The 6,773-nt window shown below is 40.8% G+C and overlaps 1 long non-coding RNA gene across 1 annotated transcript; it reads left to right on the top strand.

Annotated features, from left to right (window-relative positions):
• Positions 1–871: 871 nt before the first annotated feature.
• LOC118173647 lies at positions 872–1,507 on the top strand. Its single transcript, XR_004754328.1, has 2 exons — positions 872–1,270; positions 1,336–1,507. It is a non-coding gene; the product is annotated as an uncharacterized LOC118173647 (long non-coding RNA).
• The last annotated feature ends 5,266 nt before the right edge of the window (positions 1,508–6,773 follow it).

Here is a 6,773-nt window from a genome sequence, read left to right as displayed (position 1 = left end):
TTCAAGAAGGTAGTCAAAGCTAACTTGATGTTAATATGTGTGTGTGTGTGTGTGTGTGTGTGTGTGTATGTTTCTTCAAATTGACAAAATTTTAACTCCCAGAGAACTGGGGAGACTGGGAATACCCAAGACTAGCTATGTGCATGAGAGCTGCCCTACTGTCCCAAAGAGAAACGTACCATTCCCATTCCTACCAGCTCTGATGTGGAAAGGAGTTATTTTAAATGGCAGGAGGACAGAGTGGCTGGGAAGACAGGACAGCTTAGAATGTGAAGAAAATACTTTTCCAAAATGGTCCGTGACTGGCTGTGAATCCTTCAAAATCAATCTTTACACAGAAAGTATACTGATTATGTATAAGTCAAGCAGTGAGTAAAGATTCTTTATAAAGTACCCTAATTTTTTTTTAGGACATCTACTGCTTTCCTGTTGAGACAAAGTTTGTATTGTATTTTTTCTTCAAAAATACATAGACAATTAAGAAGCAAGATTCTCCTACGATGCTTTTGCTGTCCTTCAGTTATATGAAGGGAGGGGACTACAAACATTTTTGGGTAACATAAAAATTTAGCTGTTAGTGATTTTTTTTTTTTTTTTAAACTAACTCATTAAGTGTAGCTGAATTTAATTTCTTACTCAGACTGTAAACGTTTCCTCTCTGTCTATCTCTAGCCCACTTCATCTTACTTCAGCACTTCCTGCTAGGTATATGTGGTGTTCACAAGACAGTGTTATTCCACAATGACTAAGTTGTCCTGAAGTGTGTTATGGTTTAATAACAACAGGAATTAGGTTTGCTGCTACCAAAACCATTTTATTATGACACATCCGAAGACATAAAACCCTCTTGTGCAATAATAAAGGAAAAAAAAGCTCTTTCCATCCACTTGTACAAAAGAAGCCTCAAGAGATTAGTACCATAATAAGAAGAAAACAAACATGATTCAGTTTAGAAAAATGTAGCTAATGTGTCTAAAGGAAAATGGAAGTACTTAATCAGACAGAGAGAAATTTGGGAAGCAGTATTATTGGACATGACCTGTGATTAATGGGGAGACAGAAAATCAAATATTAAATAGATAATTATGCTTTCTGCTGAGATGGCACTGCCGTCGTGAGATTTGAGGTATGATATTCAGTTGTGTGTATTCCAGTTGGGTGGAAGATGTGAATGAGTTGGTGAGGAGTACATAGCCTTAAAAATAATCAGATGAGGAAGATTTAAAAATAAAGGGCTGGGACAGAGGGAATAATTAATAAGAATTAGAATGTAATTAATAATTAATAAATAATAAAATAAATAATAAATAATAAATAAAAATAATAATTAATTAGAATAAGAATTTGGCTAAGTGATAGCACAAGGAAGTGTGAAGGAGCTCATATACACAGAAGGCTTAAGAGGGAAGAGGAACCATGCAATGCAACATGAGATGGAATCTGAAAGTGAGAGAAAAGAGAATTTGGGGTCAACTAGAAAAAGAAGACTGGAACATCTCAAGACTTTTTTTTTAAAACAAAACAAAACAAAACAAAAACCAAAAATCACCACTTCATTTTATTTAAACCGAACACATTAAAGTGCTGGGAAACATTAGACTAAACAACTTGATTAACAGTTGGGCAGGAGGGAGAGGGGATAAAAATGGAGAAATTAGGTCAGTCTTACACATCTCTAATTTCAGGGCTGATTCAGTCTCATCTCACTAATGTGCTTGGGGTTATCTTGCCTGAACTTCAGTGGATCAGAAGGTTGGGTCAAGGTTAGAGAAGTTTATCTGAGTTCTCTCATAGAAGTGCTGTGAACTTTTAAACTGGGGCAGATAAGGGGTTGCTGCCTCTGGAACGCCTTGTTGTTACTCAAAGGTTTGAAACAGAGGGTAGAACTTCCTCTCATTATCAGCCCTTTCAATCTTAGGCAACTAAGAGCTATACCCTCAAGACTACTGTGGATGCTGAGTTAAGGCTCCTCTCTCTAGTTAACCAAGGTAAATCTGTAACGTACAGTTACAAAAGTAAGCACAAGCTTTCTTCTGTTTTGTCACTGTGCCTGCACTGGCTCAACATCAGAGATGAAAAAACTGGAAGTTACATATTATTGATAGTAAAGTGTTAATGGGATCTTTTCAGACCTTACAGTGAAAGGTTCATTTTGGTTCACTTCTTATTTTCTCCAGCCTATTTGCACAGCTTTCCTTATTATGCAGGGTATCAGACAAAAATGCTAATACTTGAGAAGTTTTCTGATTGCTTGTGACCTCTGTTTCACCTGAGCAGGAGCCACGGAGATATACACCCAAAGGTTTTCAGGAGCCTCCAGAGCACAGGAACTGAGCCACATGACCTGCAAGTCTCCCGGTCAGTGGCCTTCGTATGGGCCGACACGGAGACAGACGGGAAGTGAGAGTTGACTGAGAAACAACACATCCGCGTCGGTGCGCCGAGGCGCGGGATGCCAGCCTGAATTCCTGACGTGTTAGCGTTTGAGCCGCAGGCTACTGCCAATGGCTCTCCGGCCAAGCCAGGCCAAACAAAAAGTTCCTATTGAATGTTAAAATTAGAAATAAGATATTACTCAGTTGGATATCACAATAGTAGCGGTTCCTCACACTTACTCACAATTGTTCTAACAGGTTTAGGGCTGACTCCATCCCCTCTTTTCCAGAGGGCGCAGGACTTGACCCTATTTTGAACTCTCACCATTCTCTTCTAATGTGGTAGGCTACAGCACTGCACAGTGCGGAGTCCGTAACAATGAAACAGTGATGCTTTGTTTCCTTGAACTTCTTAAGAAACAAGGGTCAATTTTTAATAAAAAGCCTGTTTTGACAGTGCTTTGAAACTCAGGTAGATGCATCTGTTTCACTTACATTTGTCTGGGGACAGGGATGTAAAGAAAGGGGACAAGCAGACTGGGGAAAACTGCTCAGCAGAGCTTGGTGTACTATGAGGTTGTCTAGTACAACAAATGATTTAGAGATGGCTAATATCCTAAAGTTTCATGTTTGTAGCACAGAAGGACTCTCTGTTCTGTTTGTAGTGCGATAAAAAACACTCTTCATGAGTGAAAATCATTTGTACTAACATGTAGATTTTGAGAAGAGGCAGACAGAAGGACAGAACATACCCATAGAGCACCTGGCTCCATGTTTTGTTTTCTATCTCTTAGTTTCAGTTCTTTGTTTCTCCAGCATTGGTTACATACCTAATACTACAGATCTTTGATGTAGAAGGCATGATGATCTGCAGCTTGAACTAAAAAGCTGGCCTTGAAGCTGAGACTATAATGACTTTGTGTTGTAGATGGGCTTGTCCCAATGGGAGAACTATGACATGCACAAAAAGCATACTTTGCTCTTCCAGAGTTCAATTCTTTTAGTTTAGATTAATGAAAAAAGGGTGGTGCATCGCAGCAGAGCTTGATTTGTCTGTCACTGTGGAACAATGAGCAATTAAGGCTACATTATTATCTGAACCTGGCTTGGCCAGGGTTCTCTGCAGCTGCAGACTTGAGAGCAACATTAGAACTGGCTCTATTAGATATGACTGCAGTGGGAGTTTATAGGATGGGGAGGGGTGATTGTTAACTTGAATTTCATACTTCTGGGTTATTTTTTCTTTTATTGTCGGTAATGAAATTCTTTTTCTTGCTAAAACTTAGGACTGCTCTCCAGTCAGCAGCCTGGGTGTGCAGTGGGGACTACGCTGCCTGCCCACCATGATAATAGCTCTCTTGTGTCATGGCTGGCATGCTTCTGTGCATGCATGATCATCATTTTTTTGCCATTGGGTGAGACTTCTAGATCAAAGAGGTTTATGAGCAGAACCTCCAATGTGTTTGAGGTTTGCCCATCACTGCACGATACTTCCCAAGAGCACATTTCCTCATTAAAAAGTAGCCAGACTTTTCCTGACTGCATTATGGTTAGTCTTGATTCAAGGCTGCCTCCAGAATCAATGGGAGTGTGCTCTTGGAAAGTACTATACAGAGATGGGGAAACCTCAAACATTTTGGAGGTTCAGTCTGGAAACCTCTTTGGTTTGGAAGTCCACCAAAAGCATGTCATGAGATGGTTAGAAGGCTGGGTGGGGTTTACGTCTGAGGATAGAGTGCAAAAGTGAGAATTGTTTAGCTTGGAAGGAGAAAGGGCTAGAGAGTATGTGAGTGAGGTGTTTAAGAAAGATACCGTGAAAACTAATCCACTCCTCAAATTAACATTGCTCCCTAATATGAGAGCAAGGGGTTAGTTGGTGAAAATGAAACAGGGAAAATATTTCATTGTGAACCATTTAATTTAGTCCTGATCTCTAAAGGCTGTAGGCAAGCAATGGATACAAACAGCACAATTTATCAGAAATAGGGCTGATTTTGAGACTTGTGTGCCCCTAAGCAAAGTTTTCTCTCCTCTGTCTGCCTCCCTATCTCCTCTGTGTGACTTGTTCATGAAGGTTATAAGTAAATTAGAGTGGAGAATCAGTCCTAATCATATGCTTGTAAAGCTGTTCACTCAACAGGGCTTCAGTCCTGGTGGTGCATGTTAAGCTTTTCATTGGTACCTGATCTACCACAGGTTTTTGTACAGCTTTCCTAGAAACAGGAGGGGCAGACTTTGGACTGTGTTCAGGCACTTAATGATGAAATTGGGTGTCCGACGGGATTTTTGAAAGTACCTACTTGACAAAATCCTGTTAGGAATCCAGTCTCCAGCTCCTTTTGAAACTTCTGCCAGATTAATTATTTCCATCCCGAGACTTTATGCACAAAAAGTTCTGGTGGTCTTTCATTGTGCCTCTGAGTAATACAACAGGTTTATTGGTGCCTCCTCCTCTTAATGATGCTTTGTGGCAGTAGATATGTCAGCCCTTGAGATGCATAGATAGTAAAAAAGAAATAAAGCTTAGAAGGATTAGATTCTGGACAAACTTAAGAAAGAAATCCTCTCTGTTCTGGAGAGTGGCTCTTTATCCAGACCTTTCAGACCAGCAGCAGTGTGACAGTTTATTCCAAGAACATTTCTGGGTAGAATATCTACTGCTAAGTTTGTCTTCTTTTACTTTACCTAAGTGCCTCTTCTTGTTCTCCTCAGAAAGCTCATGATGCACTTAAATTTTTGCCAAGCCAAAACCAGGACAGAGAAGTTGTATCCTTAAGTACTTTTTCCCCTCTGTCTTCCCAGGCTGGAGCTGCTTGGCAGCCTGTAATCTAGGTGAGGCAGGACGTGGGTACTCACCACGGGCACGGGAAGGACGGTGCCAGGCAGTAGTCTGCTCTGCTGCCACTGCAAACATCTGTTTTGCTTAAGCTGCTGCGAGCCTTCAGATGGTCATGAAAATAATATTGCCAATGCCTGGAGAGGTTTCTCTTAGGAACTGTTAAAACAGTTTACACACATTATACTTTGAGGACCTAGAGCAGGGCTTCGGAACTGCAACTGACAGAAAAATGCAGAGGTGCTTTACTTATCTGAAAAGAAAGCACTAATAAAAGTTTTAAAAAGTCTCCAATGTCTGGAACAGCACTGCTCATGGGTAAGAGGAGTACAGCAATGGATCCTTTTCCTGTAACAGGTATGAGATGTGCTTTCCTGAGATCGGCCTAATATGAAGCCCCCTGTGATTAATGTAACTCACCACTGGATGTCATTGTTTCTCTATAGGAAAGCATCAGGGACACTTTTATTTGGCAGTAAAATTGTTTTTGTTGTTATCCCCCCCCTCCCCAAATAAAGAGCTTCACATATGGGATATTCAGGTGTTTGGCACCTTCTCCTCTTGGCTACAGCAAGATCAGGAACCAGATTACGCTGCTTGTTTTCTCAGGGTGGGGAAGGTTTATGACCTTGAGGTGAATATGCTCTGTCCCAAAATTTGTATCTATCAGGATGGATTGTCAGCCGATGTAAATTGTAGTGGTTTGTTGAGTCACAGCAGCAGTGCCAATTTAAACAGGCTGAGAATATAGCCCAATGTGCTTGCTCCTTCCCAGTCCCACTCAAATACAGCCAGTCCATCCTGTTTCCTCATAAACTTCCTTCATGCCCTCACATCCCATCTTTTTCTTGGTGTTCTCTTACAACATCCTTATTCCTTTGTTCTCCGTTCTACCTCAGTCAACTGTTTGAGAATTTCATCCAGATTTTGGTTTTAGTATTTTTTTTAAAAAACTTTTTTTCTACTTCTGTTCATATTTTCTTCAAGACTCCCCTTCCAGATGCAAATCTGGAAAGACTGCCTAAGAGAGATATGGTCGACTGGAAACAGAAACAAGTCATATAAACTTAGCCCAGAATCTTGTCCATTTAAATTAGCATCTAGCTTGGCTTTTTGGTTGTTCTGAATTTGCTTCTTATCCCATCTTGGTGTTAATTTGCTGCCTCCAAACCCTGTTTTAAATTTTTAAATCTGGAACCTGTGTTTGGGCAGGTATAACTGTAACACAGGAAATCAAAAATCTTTAGTATTCAATATGCAGCGTGGGATTGTACCTTGTTAGCAGTCCCTGACACGGACACAGAGAAGGTCTGGGAGGAGGTTAATGGTGTAATCAGCTGCTTATCTGCTCATAAGGCTACCATGCTTCCTGCCAGTTGCTGCTGCAGATGCTCTCTGCCATCTTCCACTACAGTGGGTAGCTTTGCCTTATGGAGTTGAAGGAACTGACACCACTGACAAAGCATTACAGGATGGGTTCAGCTTCTTCCTGTGAATAGTCTCCTTAGTGTGTGCTTCTGCCAAAGTTCACTTTCACCAGAAGGCGCTTGGTGGCTTTCAGT

The sequence above is a fragment of the Oxyura jamaicensis genome, chromosome 13 (assembly GCF_011077185.1).
Source record: "Oxyura jamaicensis isolate SHBP4307 breed ruddy duck chromosome 13, BPBGC_Ojam_1.0, whole genome shotgun sequence".
In the NCBI taxonomy this organism is placed as follows: domain Eukaryota; kingdom Metazoa; phylum Chordata; class Aves; order Anseriformes; family Anatidae; genus Oxyura; species Oxyura jamaicensis.
This window is presented reverse-complemented; position numbering and strand designations above follow the sequence as displayed.